Consider the following 14,538-nt stretch of genomic DNA (forward strand, 5'->3'; position numbering starts at 1 on the left):
ATAATAGAGTTTGAAGTCAGGTATTGTAATGTCCCCAGCTTCATCCATTTTGAGTTAATTTTTGTAAAGGGGGACAAACTATAGTCCAGTTTTATTCTTTTGCATGTGGCTTTCCAGTTTTCCCAGCACCATTTATTGAAGAGGCTTTCTTTTCTCCATTGTGTGTTGTTGGCCCCTTTATCAAAAATTATTTGACTATATATATGTGGTTTTATTTCTGGACTTTCTATTCTGTTCCATTGGTCTGAGTGTCTATTTTTCTGCCAATACCATGCTGTTTTGATTGTCGTGGCCCTATAATAGAGTTTGAAGTCAGGTATTGTAATGCCCCCAGCTTCATCCTTTTTCTTTAGGATTGCTTTGGCTATTCGGGGTTTTTTATAGTTCCATATAAATCTGATGATTTTTTGCTCTATTTCTTTAAAAAATGTCATTGGAATTTTGATGGGAATTGCATTAAATTTGTATATTGCTTTGGGTAATATAGCCATCTTGATTATATTTATTCTTCCTAGCCAAGAACAAGGTATATTCTTCCATCTCATTATATCTTTTTCGATTTCCCTTAACAATGGTTTATAGTTTTCATTATATAAGTCCTTTACATTCTTAGTTATGTTTATTCCTAAGTATTTTATTTTTTTTGTTGCAATTGTGAAGGGGATTATTCTTTTGAGTTCGTTCTCAATTGTTTCATTGTTGGCATATAGAAAGGCTATTGACTTCTGTATGTTAATTTTGTATCCTGCAACCTTACTGTATTGGCTTATTGTTTCTAGTAGTCTTTTTGTGGATTCTTTGGGGTTTTCGATGTATAGGATCATATCATCTGCAAAAAGTGATACCTTTACTTCTTCTTTTCCGATATGGATGCCTTTTATTTCTTTGTCTTGTCTGATTGCTCTGGCTAGAACCTCTAGTACCACATTAAATAAGAGTGGAGAGAGTGGACAACCCTGTCTTGTTCCTGATTTAAGGGGGAAAGCCTTCAGTTTAGTGCCATTTAATATGATGTTAGCTGATGGTTTATCATATATGGCCTTTATTATGTTGAGATATTTTCCTTCTATACCCATTTTGTTGAGAGTCTTAAACATAAAATTGTGTTGTATTTTATCAAACGCCTTTTCTGCGTCTATTGATAAGATCATGTGGTTTTTGTTCTTTGTTTTGTTGATATGGTGTATTAGGTTAACCGTTTTACGTATGTTGAACCATCCTTGAGATTCTGGGATGAATCCCACTTGATCATGATGTATTATTTTTTTTAATATGTTGTTGTATTCGATTTGCTAGTATTTTGTTTAGTATTTTAGCATCTGTATTCATTAGAGATATTGGTCTGTAGTTTTCTTTTTTTGTGCCATCCTTGCCTGGTTTTGGTATGAGGGTTATGTTGGCCTCATAAAATGTGTTTGGAAGTATTGCTTCTTCTTCAATTTTTTGGAAGACTTTGAGTAGAGTAGGAACCAAGTCTTCTTTGAATGTTTGATAAAATTCGCTGGTATAGCCGTCAGGGCCTGGACTTTTATTTTTGGGAAGGTTTTTAATGGTTTTTTCTATTTCTTCTCTATTAATAGGTCTGTTTAGGCTTTCTGCTTCTTCTTGACTCAGTCTAGGAAGGTTGTATTGTTCTAGGAATTAATCCATTTCTTCTAGGTTGTTTAATTTAGTGGCATAAAGTTTTTCATAGTATTCTACAATAATTCTTTGTATATCTATGGTGTCTGTGGTGATTTCTCCTCTTTCATTTTGGATTTTGTTTATATGAGTTCTTTCTCTTTTTTCCTTGGTAAGTCTTGCCAAGGGTTTGTCAATTTTGTTGATCTTTTCAAAGAACCAGCTCCTTGTTCTATTAATTTTTTCTATAGTTTTTCTGTTCTCTAATTCATTTATTTCTGCTCTGATTTTTATTATCTCCTTTCTTCGGCTGGTTTTGGGTTTTCTTTGTTCTTCTTTTTCTAGTTCCTTAAGGTGGGAAGTTAAGTGGTTCACTTGGGCTCTCTCTTGTTTGTTCATATATGCCTGAAGTGATGTGAACTTCCCTCTTATCACTGCTTTTGCTGCATCCCATAGATTCTGATATGTCGTATTGTCATTTTCATTAGTCTGTATATATCTTTTGATCTCTGCACTTATTTCTTCTTTGACCCATTCATTTTTTAAAAGTATGTTGTTTAGTTTCCACATTTTTGTGGGATTTTTTTCCCCTTTTTTGCAGTTGAATTCTAGTTTCAAGGCTTTATGATCAGAAAATATGCTTGGTACAACTTCGATTTTTCTGAATTTGCTGATGTTGTTTTTGTGGCCCAACATATGGTCAATTCTTGAGAATGATCCATGTACACTGGAGAAAAATGTATACTCAGTCATTTTGGGATGAAATGTCCTGTAGATTTCTATCATATCCAGGTGCTCTAGTGTTTTGTTTAAGGCCACTATGTCTTTTTTGATTCTCTGTTTGGATGACCGATCTAGAGCCGTCAGCGGTGTATTGAGGTCTCCAAGTATGATTGTATTTTTGTCAGTTTTTGTTTTAAGGTCAATAAGTAGCTGTCTTATATATTTTGGTGCTCCTTGGTTTGGTGCATATATATTAAGAATTGTTATGTCTTCTTGATTCAGTGTCCCCTTAATCATTATGAAATGACCATTTTTGTCTCTGAGTACTTTTGCTGTCTTGTAGTCAGCATTATCAAATATGAGTATTGCTACGCCTGCATTTTTTTGGATGTTATTTGCTTGGAGTATTGTTTTCCAGCCTTTCACTTTGAATTTGTTTTTTATCCTTGTTGCTTAGATGAGTTTCTCTTAGGCAGCATACAGTTGGATTTTCTTTTTTAATCCATTCTGCTACTCTGTGCCTTTTTATTGATGAGTTTAATCCGTTTACATTTAGTATAATTATCGACACTTGTGAGTTCCCTATTGCCATTTTATACATTGCTTTCTGTTAGTTTTGTGTCTTGTTTGATTCTTCTCTTTTGTTTTTCTATCTTTCGTTTTTGTTTGGTTGTATTCCATACATCTTCCCTCTGTTGCTATCTTTTTTAAATCAAGTGCTTCTGTGGTGGTTTTTTCAATGGTGGTTACCATTAAGTAATGAAAATGGTTCCTACCCTGTTTATTGTAGTGTACTATCTTGTGCGTACTTTTGCCCTCCATCGTCCTTTGCTACTGTTAATCTCCGTCCTCTACCCCCCTTTTTTTGTTGTTGTCACAGTTTATATTTGGTTTTATTGTGTTCTTGGTGGAGCTTTTACTTGTAGTTTTGTTCTGTTTTTTTTTCTTTGTATCTGGTTGGAAAAACCCCTTTAGTAATTCCTGGAATGAGGGTTTCTGATAATAAATCCCCTCATCTTTTCTGTATCTGTGAATGTTTTTATTTCTCCTTTGTATTTGAAGGATAGCTTTGATGGGTATACTATTCATGGCTGAAAGTTTTTCTCTTTCAGGACTTTAAATATTGGGGTCCACTCTCTTCTAGCTTGTAGAGTTTCTGTTAAGAAATCTGATGATAAGCTAATGGGCCTTCCTTTATATGTTGTATTCTTCTTTTCCCTGGCTGCCTTGAGAATTTTTTCTTTGTCGTTGGTTTGTGCCAATTTCATTATGATGTGCCTTGGAGTAAGTTTGTTGGGGTTAAGAAAACTCGGAGTTCTGTTTGCTTCTTGAATTTGAGGCTTTAGTTCTTTCCACAGGCTTGGGAAGTTCACATCTATTATTTGTTTGAACATGTTCTCCATTCCATTTTCTCTCTCTTCTCCCTCTGATATACCTATTATTCTTATGTTATTCTTTTTGATGGAGTCAGATAATTCCTGTAGGGCTTTCTCATTTTTTAAAATTTTTGAGTCTTTTTCTTCTTCTCTCTGTTGTGCCTCAATTTGCTTGTCTTCTATTTCACTAATCCTACCTTCTATCTGGCCTGTTCTATTAAGCTTGTTACCTTGTTTTTCAGCTCGTAAATTGAGTTTTTCATCTCTGTTTGATTTTTTTTTTTAGTTTCAATTTCCTTGGTAATATATTCTTCATGTTTATTGAGTTGTTTTCTGAGCCCCCTAAATTGCCTTTCTGTGTTTTCTTGTATATCTCTGAGTATTTTTAGGATTTCTATTTTAAATTCTCTGTCATTTAGCTCCAAGGTTTCCAATATATTAAATTTTTTCTCCATAGATTTTTTCTCATCTTATCTGTGCTACCTCTCTGTCTTTTGTATCCATGATATTTGATTTCTTTTTCCTTAATGGCATCTGAGGGTGGTTTTGTTGATAGTATTAATGAGAATTAATAAAGAATAAAAAGTTAAAAATATAAAAATAAAAAATAAAAAAGAATAAATAAAAAAGTTATTATCCCCCCTCCCTTTTTTCCCTCTCCTCTCCTCTCCCCTCCTTCTTTAGAAAATCTTGTGGTGAACTGTGAATTATATTGTGCTAAATAGAACAAAAACTACCTATAATGCAGGGCGTCAGTTGACAAAAAAGGGGGTATGGACCCACAAAATGCAAAAAAGGAAAAAATTTGGGTCAAGAATAAAATGATTTGCTTTTAGATGATGGTTGACTAAGAAATATGATGAGAGGAATAAGAGGGAAACGGGAAAAAAAGGAAAAAAATTAAAAAAATTACTATTGTATTTAGTGGAGTAAGAACTAGATAAAATGGAGAGCCAGGGTTGGGAGCACTGCTCTTGAGTTAAAAAAAAGTGATGTTAAAAAACCCCCAAAGCGCCACAAAGAAAAATTTGAGTCCCAGATAAAGTAATTTGTTCATGATTGAGGATTGAATGAGAGGAAAAGTAAAGGAGAAAAGAAGAAACTAATATAGAGGGAGAAAAAAAAAGAAAGAGGAAAACACAAAAAGAAGAAAAAAGAATAAAAGGAAAGAGAGAGAGAGAGTTAAGGGTTTTGGAGTGCAACCCTCATAGAGAGAAAGGAAGAAGAAAGAAAAGATAATGGGAGATGTAACACTTATGGGTAGTGTAGTTCAAGGAGAGGAGAGAGTAAGACCAGCAGAGAATTAAACGACCAAATTGGAAGAGGAAGAAAATAATCAAGACAAGAAGATAAGAGAAACAAATGAACAAATTAATAAAATGGGATAGGTTCTAAAGTCTGTTGATTATTCTTGATTTTGAGAGGTTATGTTCTTACTTTTTCTTTTCTCTCCCTCTTCCTGGTCGGTGACTCTGTACCCCAGGTTTTGCCCCTGTGGCATGTTTAGGTAGAGGTTTTGAGTTGATAAGTCTCTATGGCGATGTCATATATTGGGCTTCAGTCTCGTTGGCAGTCGAGGCTCATTAGCATTTGCAGGCTCTGCCAATGAGAGAGTCCGTATTCCTGGAACCTCTCTCCTAGTCTTAGTTCCTGAATTAGCAGCCTGATGATCCAGCTATGGGGTTGCTGCTGCCCCTGCCTGAAGAGTAAGAGGCTCAAAGAGCTGGCAAATCCCCACTGTATTCCCACTCAGCGCAGGGCTCTGGGTAAGGCTCAATCAGTTAGAGCCACTAGTATAATAAGGTGGGGCTTCGGCCCACACAAAGACCTCTGACTCTGCCACTCTGTTTGGGAACATGGGTGCCCACTCCCAGGGGAATCTCTCGCCCACTATCTGTGCTCGCTGACCAGGATATCCGGCCAGCCACCTCTCACTCCAGGTGAGGCGCCCCGCCCTCATGGAAAAGTTCCAGCGTAGGGAATTTCACTCCCTCTCCCTCCCCGTGCCCTGCTTTTTCAGGGCGCAGAGGCAACCCTGAGATTCCGCTTTTGGCCCACACAGAGACCTCTGACTCTGCCCCTCTGTCCGGGAACATGGGCGCCCACTCCCAGGGTGCTTGGAGGAATCTCTCATCCACCGTCCGCGCTCACCAACCTGGGTATCAGGCCGGCTGCCTCTCACTCCGAGTGAGGCACCCCGTCCGCATGGAAAAGTTCAAGTGTAGGGAATTTTGCTCCCACTCACTCCCCATGCTCTGCTTTTTGGGGCACAGGGGCGACCCTGATACTCCAGTTTCAGCCCACAGAAAGACCTCTGACCCTGCCCCTCTGTCCGGTAACACGGACGCCCACTCCCGAGGCTCTAGGAGGAATCCCTTGCCCACTATCTGCACGTGCTGACCAGGAGATTGGGGTGGATGGCTGTCCCAAGTGCCTTTCTTTGTCTGGGTTTGGCGTGAGCCTTAGCTTGTGTTGACTGGGTTGCCAAAGCACAGTTTCTACTTGGCTTGGATGTCTGTGCCACAGCCTGGTTCAGATGTTTGTGCCACAGTCTGGTTCTATTCACACCCTATGCCCACCTTAGTTCCTATACTCTCAGTTCCCAGTGAAAGCAGCCCTTATTTAGGTTAGTGAGGAAGGCGGAGTGTTTCTTCCTTCTTATTTCCTTCAGGGTTGATTATATATTTAGTCAATTTTTTGCTCAATCATACCTTCACGTTTAGTGTGGAACTTCTGGAGACTCCAAGGATAGATTTTTCTATCTCTGGTTGAAGATCTTGTTGAATTTTGGGGGAGATTTATCGATATCACTCCTTACAGCACCATTTCTCTGACGTCACCCTCCTATATTTTTAGTAAGTGAGAAGTGGGAGGCAAAGAGACAGACTCCCACATATGCCCCAACTGGGATCCACCTTGGCAAGACCCCTACCTGGTGATGTCCTTCTCATCTGGGGCATTGCTCTGTTGCTCAGCAACCAAGCTATTTTAGTGCCTGAGGTGAGACCATGGAGCCATTCTCAGTGCCTAGGGCCAACTTGCTCGAACCATTCAAGCCATGGCTACAGGAGGGGAAGAGAGAGAAGGAAGAACCGGAGGAGTGAAGAAGCAAGTGGTCACTTCTGTGTGCCCTGACCAGGAATCGAACATGAGACTTCTACACACCAGGCCAGCGCTCTATTGCTGAGCCACCCAGCATGAACCTATTCTGATTTTGTTGAGTAAATAAAACATAAAAGGATGTTGTATCCTCTCAAATGCATTTTCTGCATCTATTGATAGGATCATATGATATTTGTTCTTTCTTTTGTTGATGTGGTATATTATGTTGGTTTATTTCCATATGTTGAAATATCCTTGTGCTCCTGGATGGAAACCTACTGATTGTGATGTATATTTTTAATGTGTTGATGTATTCTATTTGCTAGTATATATTTTTTAGGATTTTTGCATCTGTATTCATTAGAGGTATTGGTCTGTAGTTTTTATTTGTGTGTGATGTCCTTGCCAGGTTTTGGTGTGATGGTTATGTTGGCTTCATTAAATGTGCTGGAGAATATTACTTTTTTTTCTATTTTTCAGAAGACTTTGAGAAGGATAAGTACAAAATATTTGAATGTTTGGTAGAATTCAGTAGTATAGCTATCTGGTCCTAGATTTTTGTCTTGGGGGAGGTATTTTGTTTGTTTGTTTTTAAATTTTATTTTAATTTATTGGATGTATATAGATTCTAGTCCCCCTGAATACCCCTCTTGTTCCCCACCACATTCCCCTTGCCCTCCTCCCCACAACGCCCTTACCCAGTTTTGCTTTTCTGCTCCCATCCCATTCTATCTTTTCTTTTCCCTCTGTCCACTTTCCCTCTGGACCTTTTGATCCCACCTCTGTCTCTACAGTATTCTGTTCCTCAATTCATATTGTTCATTGGATTCCTCAAATGAATAAAATCATATGGTATTTTTCTTTCTCTGCTTGGCTTATTTCACTTAAGATAATAGTTTCCAGGTCCATTTATGTCACAAAAAGTAAGATTTCCTTCTTTTTCATGGCCCCATAATATTCCATTGTGTATATGTACCACTGCTTTTTAATCCACTCATCCACTAATGGACACTTGGGCTGTTTCCAGATCTTGGCTATTGTAAACAATGCTTCCATAAACATGGGGGTGCATTTCTCCTTTTGAATTGTGATGTGGTGTTTTTGGAATATATTCCTAAAAGTGGGATGGTTGGGTCAAAACCAGGTCCATTTTTAATTTTTTGAGGAATCTCCATACTTTTTTCCAGAGTGGCTGCACCAATCTGCATTTCCACTAGCAATGCAGGAGGGTTCCCTTTTCTCCACATCCTTGCCAGCACTTATTATGTGTTGTTTTGCTAATGAGCACCATTCTGACTGGTGTGAGGTGATGTCTCATTGTGGTTTTAATTTGCATTTCTCTAATGACTAGTGATGTTGAACATTTTTTAATCTGCCTATTGGCCATCTGTATGTCCTCTCTGAAGAAGTGTCTATTCATTTCCTTTGCCCATTTTTTGATTGGATTGTTTATTTTTCTGGTGTTGAGTTTTACAAGTTCTTTATAAATTTTGATTACTAAGCCCTGTCAGACATATTGTCGAATATGTTCTCCCATTGTGTGGTTTGCCTTTTTATTTTGTTCATATTGTCTTTAGCTGTGCAAAAACTTTTTAGTTTGATATAGTCCCATTTGTTTATCCTGTCCTTTATTTCCCTTGCACATGGAGATAAATCAGTAAATATATTGCTGCAAGTGATGTTGGAGAGCTTATTGCCTATGTTTTCCTCTAGGATGCTTATAGTTTCACAACTTACATTTAAGTCTTTTATCCATTTTGAGTTAATTTTGTGAATGGTGTAAGTTGGTGGTCTAATTTCATATTTTTGCAGGTAGCTCTCCAATTTTCCCAACATCACTTGTTAAAAAGTCTGTCATTACTTCATTGTATGCTATTACCACCTTTCTCAAAATTGTCCATAAAGGTGTGGGTTTATTTCTGGGTTCCCTGTTCTATTTCATTGATCTATATGCCTGTTCTTATGCCAGTACCAAGCTGTTTTGAGTAGAATGGCCGTGTAGTATAACTTGATATCAGGAAGTGTGATACAACCCACTTTATTCTTCCTTTTCAAGATTGCTGAGGCTATTCGTGTTCTTTTTTGGTTCCATATAAATTTTTGGAATATCTGTTCTATATCTTTCAAGTATGTCATTGGTATTTTAATAAGAATTACATTAAATTTATAAATTGCTTTGGGTACTATGGGCATTTTAATGATGCTTATTCTTCTTAACCATGAACATGTTATAAGCTTTCACTTGTTTGTATCTCCCTTGATTTCTTTTATCAATGTTTTATAATTTTCTGAGTACAAGTATATAATCTCCTTAGTTAAATTTACTCCTCAGCACTTTATTTTTTATTTTTTAGTTCCAATAGTGAAGGGGATTGTTTTCTTAATTTCTCTTTCAGACAGATCATTGTTGGTGTATAAAAATGCCTCTGATTTCTGAGTACTAAATTTATATCCTGCCACCTGCTGAATTCATTTATCAGGTCCAGTAGTTTTTTGACTGAGACTTTAGTGTTTTCTATGTACAGTATTATATCATCAGCAAATAATGATAGTTTTACTTCTTCTTTTCCAATTTGGATGCCTTTTATTTCTTCTTCTTGTTTGACTGTTGTGGCTAGGACTTCCAGAACTATGTTGAATAAGAGTGGTGAAAGGAGGTAACCCTGTCTTGTTCCTGATCTTCAGGGGATTGCTTTTAATTTTTGCCCATTGAGTATGATGTTGACTGTGGGTCTGTCATAGATGGCCTTTATCATGTTGAGGTATGTTCCCTGTATTCCCACTTTGCTGAGAGTTTTGACCATAAATGAATGCTGGATTTTATCAATGCTTATTCTGCACCTATTGATATTATTATGTGGGGTTTCTCCTGTCTTTTGTTTAAGTGATGAGTCACATTCATTAATTTGTGAATGTTGTACCAGCCTTGCCTCTCCAGAATAAATCCCACTTGATCATGATGTGTGATTTTTTTTTCATGTATTACTATATCTGATTTGCTAATATTTTGTTGAGAATTTCAGCATCTAAATTCATCGGAGATATTGGCCTATAGTTTTCTTTCTTTGTGTTGTCTTTACCTGGTTTTGGAATCAGAATTATGCTTGCCTCATAAAAGGAGCTTGAAAGTCTTCCCTCCTCTTGAATTTTTTGAAATAGCTTGAGAAGGATAGAAGTTAATTTTTTGAATGTTCGGTAGAATGAGCCTGTGAAGCCATCTGGTCCAGGGCTTTTGTTTGTTGGGAGTTTTCTGATAACTGTTTCTATCTCATTTGTTGTAATCGGTCTATTTAGGTTTTCTGATTCTTCCAAATTGATTTTGAGACATATATTTCAAGAAGTTTGTCCATTTTACCTAGGTTGTCTAATTTTTTGGCATACAGTTCTTAATAGTATTTTTTTTTACAATTCTTGGTATTTCTGCTGTGTCAGTTGTTACTTCTCCACTTTCATTTCTAATTTTATTTATTTGAGTCCTCTCTCTTTTTTTCTTGGTGAGTCTGGTTAAATGTTCATCTATCTTGTTTACCTTTTCAAAGAGCCAGCTCTTGGTTTCATTGATCCTCTGTATTGTTTCTTTAGCCTCTATGTCATTTATTTCTGCTCTGATCTTTATTATTTCCTTCCTTCTACTTCCTCTGGGCTTTACTTGCTGTTATTTTTCTAGTTCTTTTAGTTGCAGGTTTAAGTTGTTTATTTGTGCTTTTTTCTAGCTTCTTAAGGTATGCCTGTAATGCTATGAACTTCCCTCTCAGGACTGCTTTTGTTGTGTCCCATGAATTTTGAGTTGTTGTATGCTCATTTTCACTTGTTTCAAGGAAATTTTTGATTTTTCCTTGAACTCATTGTTGACCCATTCACTATTGAATAACAGTCTGTTTAGTTTCCAAGTGTTTGAGTGTTTTTCAGTTTTTCTATTGTAGTTATTTTCTAGTTTCATGCCATTGTGGTCAGAGAAGATGCTTGATATGATTTCAATCTTCTTAAATTTTTTGAGACTCATTTTATGCCATAATATGTGGTCTATCCTAGAGAATATACTATAAGCACTTGAAAAGAATATATATTCTGCTGTTTTAGGGTGAAAGGTTATGAAGATATTTATTAAATCCAGTTGATCTAGTGTTTCGCTTAATTCTGCTGTTTCTTTGTTAATTTTCTTTCTTGAGGATCTATCCAGTGATGTTAGTAGGGTATTAAAGTCCCCTACTATTATAGTATTGCTGTTGATATGCCCTTTATATTCATCAAAGTCTGCTTTATATATTTAGGTGCTCCTCTATTAGGTGCATAGGTATTTATAATGGTTATCTCTTCCTGTTAGATTGTTCCATTTATCATTATGTAGTGACCTTCTTTATCCCTTACTATAGTCTTTTTTTTAAAGTCTATTTCATCAGATATAAGTATTGTTACCCCAGCTTTTTTTTTTCATTTCTATTTGCATGAAATATTTTTTCCATTCTTTTACTTTTATTCTATATGTATCTTTTGTTTTGAGGTGGGTTTCTTGTAGACAGCATATGTATGGGTCTTGTTTTCTTATCCATTCAGCTACCCTATGTCTTTTGATTGGAGCATTTAATCCATTTACATTTAAGGTTATTATTGATATGTAGTTGTTTATTGCCATTTTTTTCTTTAAATCTACATTCCTTTTTTACTAGATTTCCCCCTCCCCTTTGTTTCATCTTTAGTAGGCCCCCTAATATTTCTTGTAGCCTTTGTTTGGTTGTGATAAATTTCTTGAGGTTTTTTTTTTTTTGTGTGTTTTTTTTGGTCTTGTCTGGGAAGCTTTTTATTTCTCCTTCAATCTTAAACAATAGCCTTGCTGGATAAAGAAGTCTTGGTTGTAGGTTCTTGTTGTGCATTACTTTGAATATTTCTTGCCATTCCCTTCTGTCCTCAAGTGTTTTTGTTGAGAAGTCAGATATTATCTTTATGTGGGTTCCTTTTAGGTGACAGACTGTTTTTCTCTTGCAGCTTGTAGTATTCTTTATCTCTTAGCTTTGGTATTTTGATTATGATGTGTCTTGGTGTCGGTCTCTTTGTGTTCTTTTTTAATGGGTTCTCTCTGCTTCTTAAACCATTGTGACTCTTTCCTGCATCAATTTAGGGAAATTGTCAGCTATAGTTTCTTCAGACAGGTTCACTAACCCTTGTTCTTTCTCTTCTCCATCAGGTACCCCTATTATGTGTGTATTGTTTCTCTTCATGTTGTCACAGAGCTCTCTTAGAGTTTCCTCAGACTTTTTGATCCCTTTTTCTTTTTGCTGTTCTGCTTCTGTCTTTTCGCTTATCTTGTCCTCTAAATTGCTGATTCAATACTCTGTTTCGTCCAGCCTCTTTTTAATTCCTTCTAGTGTAGTCTTCATTTCTGATATCTAGTGTTTTTCATTTCTGTCTGGTTCTTTTTTTTATTTTAATGTCCTTTTTGATGGTAGTTATCTCTTTATTTAGGTGTTCATTATGTCCATCCATTGTTGATCCTTGAGCATCCTAACAATCATTATTTAAACTCTGCATCCGTTAATTTGGTTATTTCCATCTCACTCAGTTCTTTTTCTGGGGATTTCTCTTGTTGATTCATTTGGATTGCATTTCCTTGTCTTCCCATTTTGTCTGTGTATACACTCTTCCTTTGGGTGTGTTGTTTGTATAGCTAGCTGAGTCTAGGGTTGATATTGTCTGCCTCCAATTTTCAGTTGTGTTGTTTCTAGGTCTTCTTGGGTTGGCATCAGCTGTTTGTAATCTGCTGTGGACTGCTTATCTGCTATCACCATTCTTTTTAATATTTGTGTCAGCCTTTTCTATGTCTTAGCTGGGTCAGGTGTGAGGAGTCCTTCCCTAAGATACCTCTCTAACAAGGGTTGTTAGGTCCTGAGCTGATGCTCTTTGTATCTGGCCACTAGATGTGCCTGCCCTGGACCTCCCTGGCCAGAGCCTTGCACTGATCAGTGGAGGTCACTGCCTATGACTGGCTCTTATCTACCTATTTGGAGCTACAGGCGATCCAGATCTTGTGGCTACCTCTGCTGGGTCCAGGTGCTGTTGTAAATATCAGCTGCATTCTTAGGCTAACTTTTATCTACTCTTGGCCTGGAGAATGTTCCTTTGAAAGTTCAAGTTTCCCTAAGATCCGCTTTCTGCTGCCTTTTATTGCTGGCTACTTATTGGGCTCAGTACTGTAATTCAGTGATTAGGTATGGTATTGGATGTGGCTTACCCCTTAGCCTCAGATGTCTTACTATCCATACTTTTTATTTATTTTATTTTGTTTTGTATTTTTTCTTTTTCAGCATTCAGAAGGATATGGTCTCAGGGGACCAGTGGGTGTGGCCTCTTCTCCCAATGTGTGGTCTGTCCACCGCCCCTGTTGCCTCCTCGGGAGTTTGGGTTCAGGCACTGCTGGTACCAGCCTGCATATGCTGTTGCCACAGCTTCCACCATCCCTGTTGGGCCCATGTGTGCCAGCTCAAAGTGACCCAAGGTCACCTGGGCCCCAGCTACCAGCAAGGGTGGGCTCTTGCCACGGGCTGGATTGAGTGAGAGCTCAAACCTTTGCAGTGGCTTGCAGCAGCTAACACCACCACAGGCAACCTGCGCGTTCCTGTTTGGACCGCTTCTGTGGCCTCTAGGGGTGGGCTCACACCTCAGGGATGATTGCGCGAGCTCAGACCTCTGCAGCAGCTGCTACAGCCTCTACTTTTGCAAGCCCACTGCGCACAGCCACTCAGACCGCTTCTTCTGTCACCCGGGCCTCAGCTGCTGTCAGGGGTGGGCCCATGCCCCAGGCATGATTGCACTGTGAGCTTGGACCTCCGCAGTGGCTGCCATGGCTCCCAGCTCCATGGGCCAGCCCACGTGTGTCGGCGCTCAGACCGCCCCCAGAGTTACCTGAGCTCAGCCGCAGTGGGCTTGCGCTCTCACCTGGACCTCTGCAGCAGCCACCGCGGCTTCTGTCTTTGCAGGTGGGCTTGCACATGCTCACTCAGACCGCCCTGGCTCCTGCAGCCATGCCCTGCTGCCGTTGGCCCGCAGGCCCCCAGCGAGCACTCAACAACGTGGGTGGGTGGTGTAGCTCAGACCCCAGCACTCAATACCTGTATCCCTAATGTGCTGCCTGCCTCTAAGCGCCTCTTTGTTCTGACTGGAGCAGGAGAGCCTCCAGTGGGCAGGGTAATTTTTCCCTTTGCTGGTGTTGCTGCTGGGAACAAGAATGTTCACTTTAGATTTGGGGTGTGATTCAGCCAAATGGTTAGAGTGTCCACCCATCAAAGTGTCTCCTCCTGTGCCTCTGAGACCACACTCTCCCCTGGCAACTCAAGTCTTCCCAGCGCTCTCTGATCCCAAAACGCTAGGCAGGTGGCTGTGAGCGAGGTTTTCCATGCTATCCCTTTAATACAGAGCCTGGGTCCGAGAGTTCTGTCTCCTTCTCTCAAAAGTATCTAGGCTCCTTTCTCAGCCACATACAGTCCCTTTGCTCCTTCCAGGTACCAGGGCTCTTGGCTGGGACTCCAGTTCTGGGGCTGAGGACCCACAACCCACTACTCGCCAGGTACTCTTCCCCACAGGGAGAGTCCCTCCGGGCCACTGCTCACTCCTGGGAGCAGGGCAGCCCTTTCCACATCTCTGCCTCAGTGTGGGGTCTTTGGTGGTCCTTGGCTGTAGAATCCTCTTAGTTTAGTCCAAAGTTGGTCTTTCAAGATAACTGTTC

General features: G+C 38.9%; 1 pseudogene; it reads right to left on the minus strand.

Annotated features, from left to right (window-relative positions):
* LOC136404152 (5'-nucleotidase domain-containing protein 2 pseudogene) overlaps nt 1–13,806 on the minus strand; it is a 29,895-nt pseudogene extending 16,089 nt beyond the window's left edge.
* Between the last annotated feature and the right edge of the window lie 732 nt (nt 13,807–14,538).

Source organism: Saccopteryx leptura, chromosome 4, assembly GCF_036850995.1.
Source record: "Saccopteryx leptura isolate mSacLep1 chromosome 4, mSacLep1_pri_phased_curated, whole genome shotgun sequence".
NCBI classification, from domain to species: domain Eukaryota; kingdom Metazoa; phylum Chordata; class Mammalia; order Chiroptera; family Emballonuridae; genus Saccopteryx; species Saccopteryx leptura.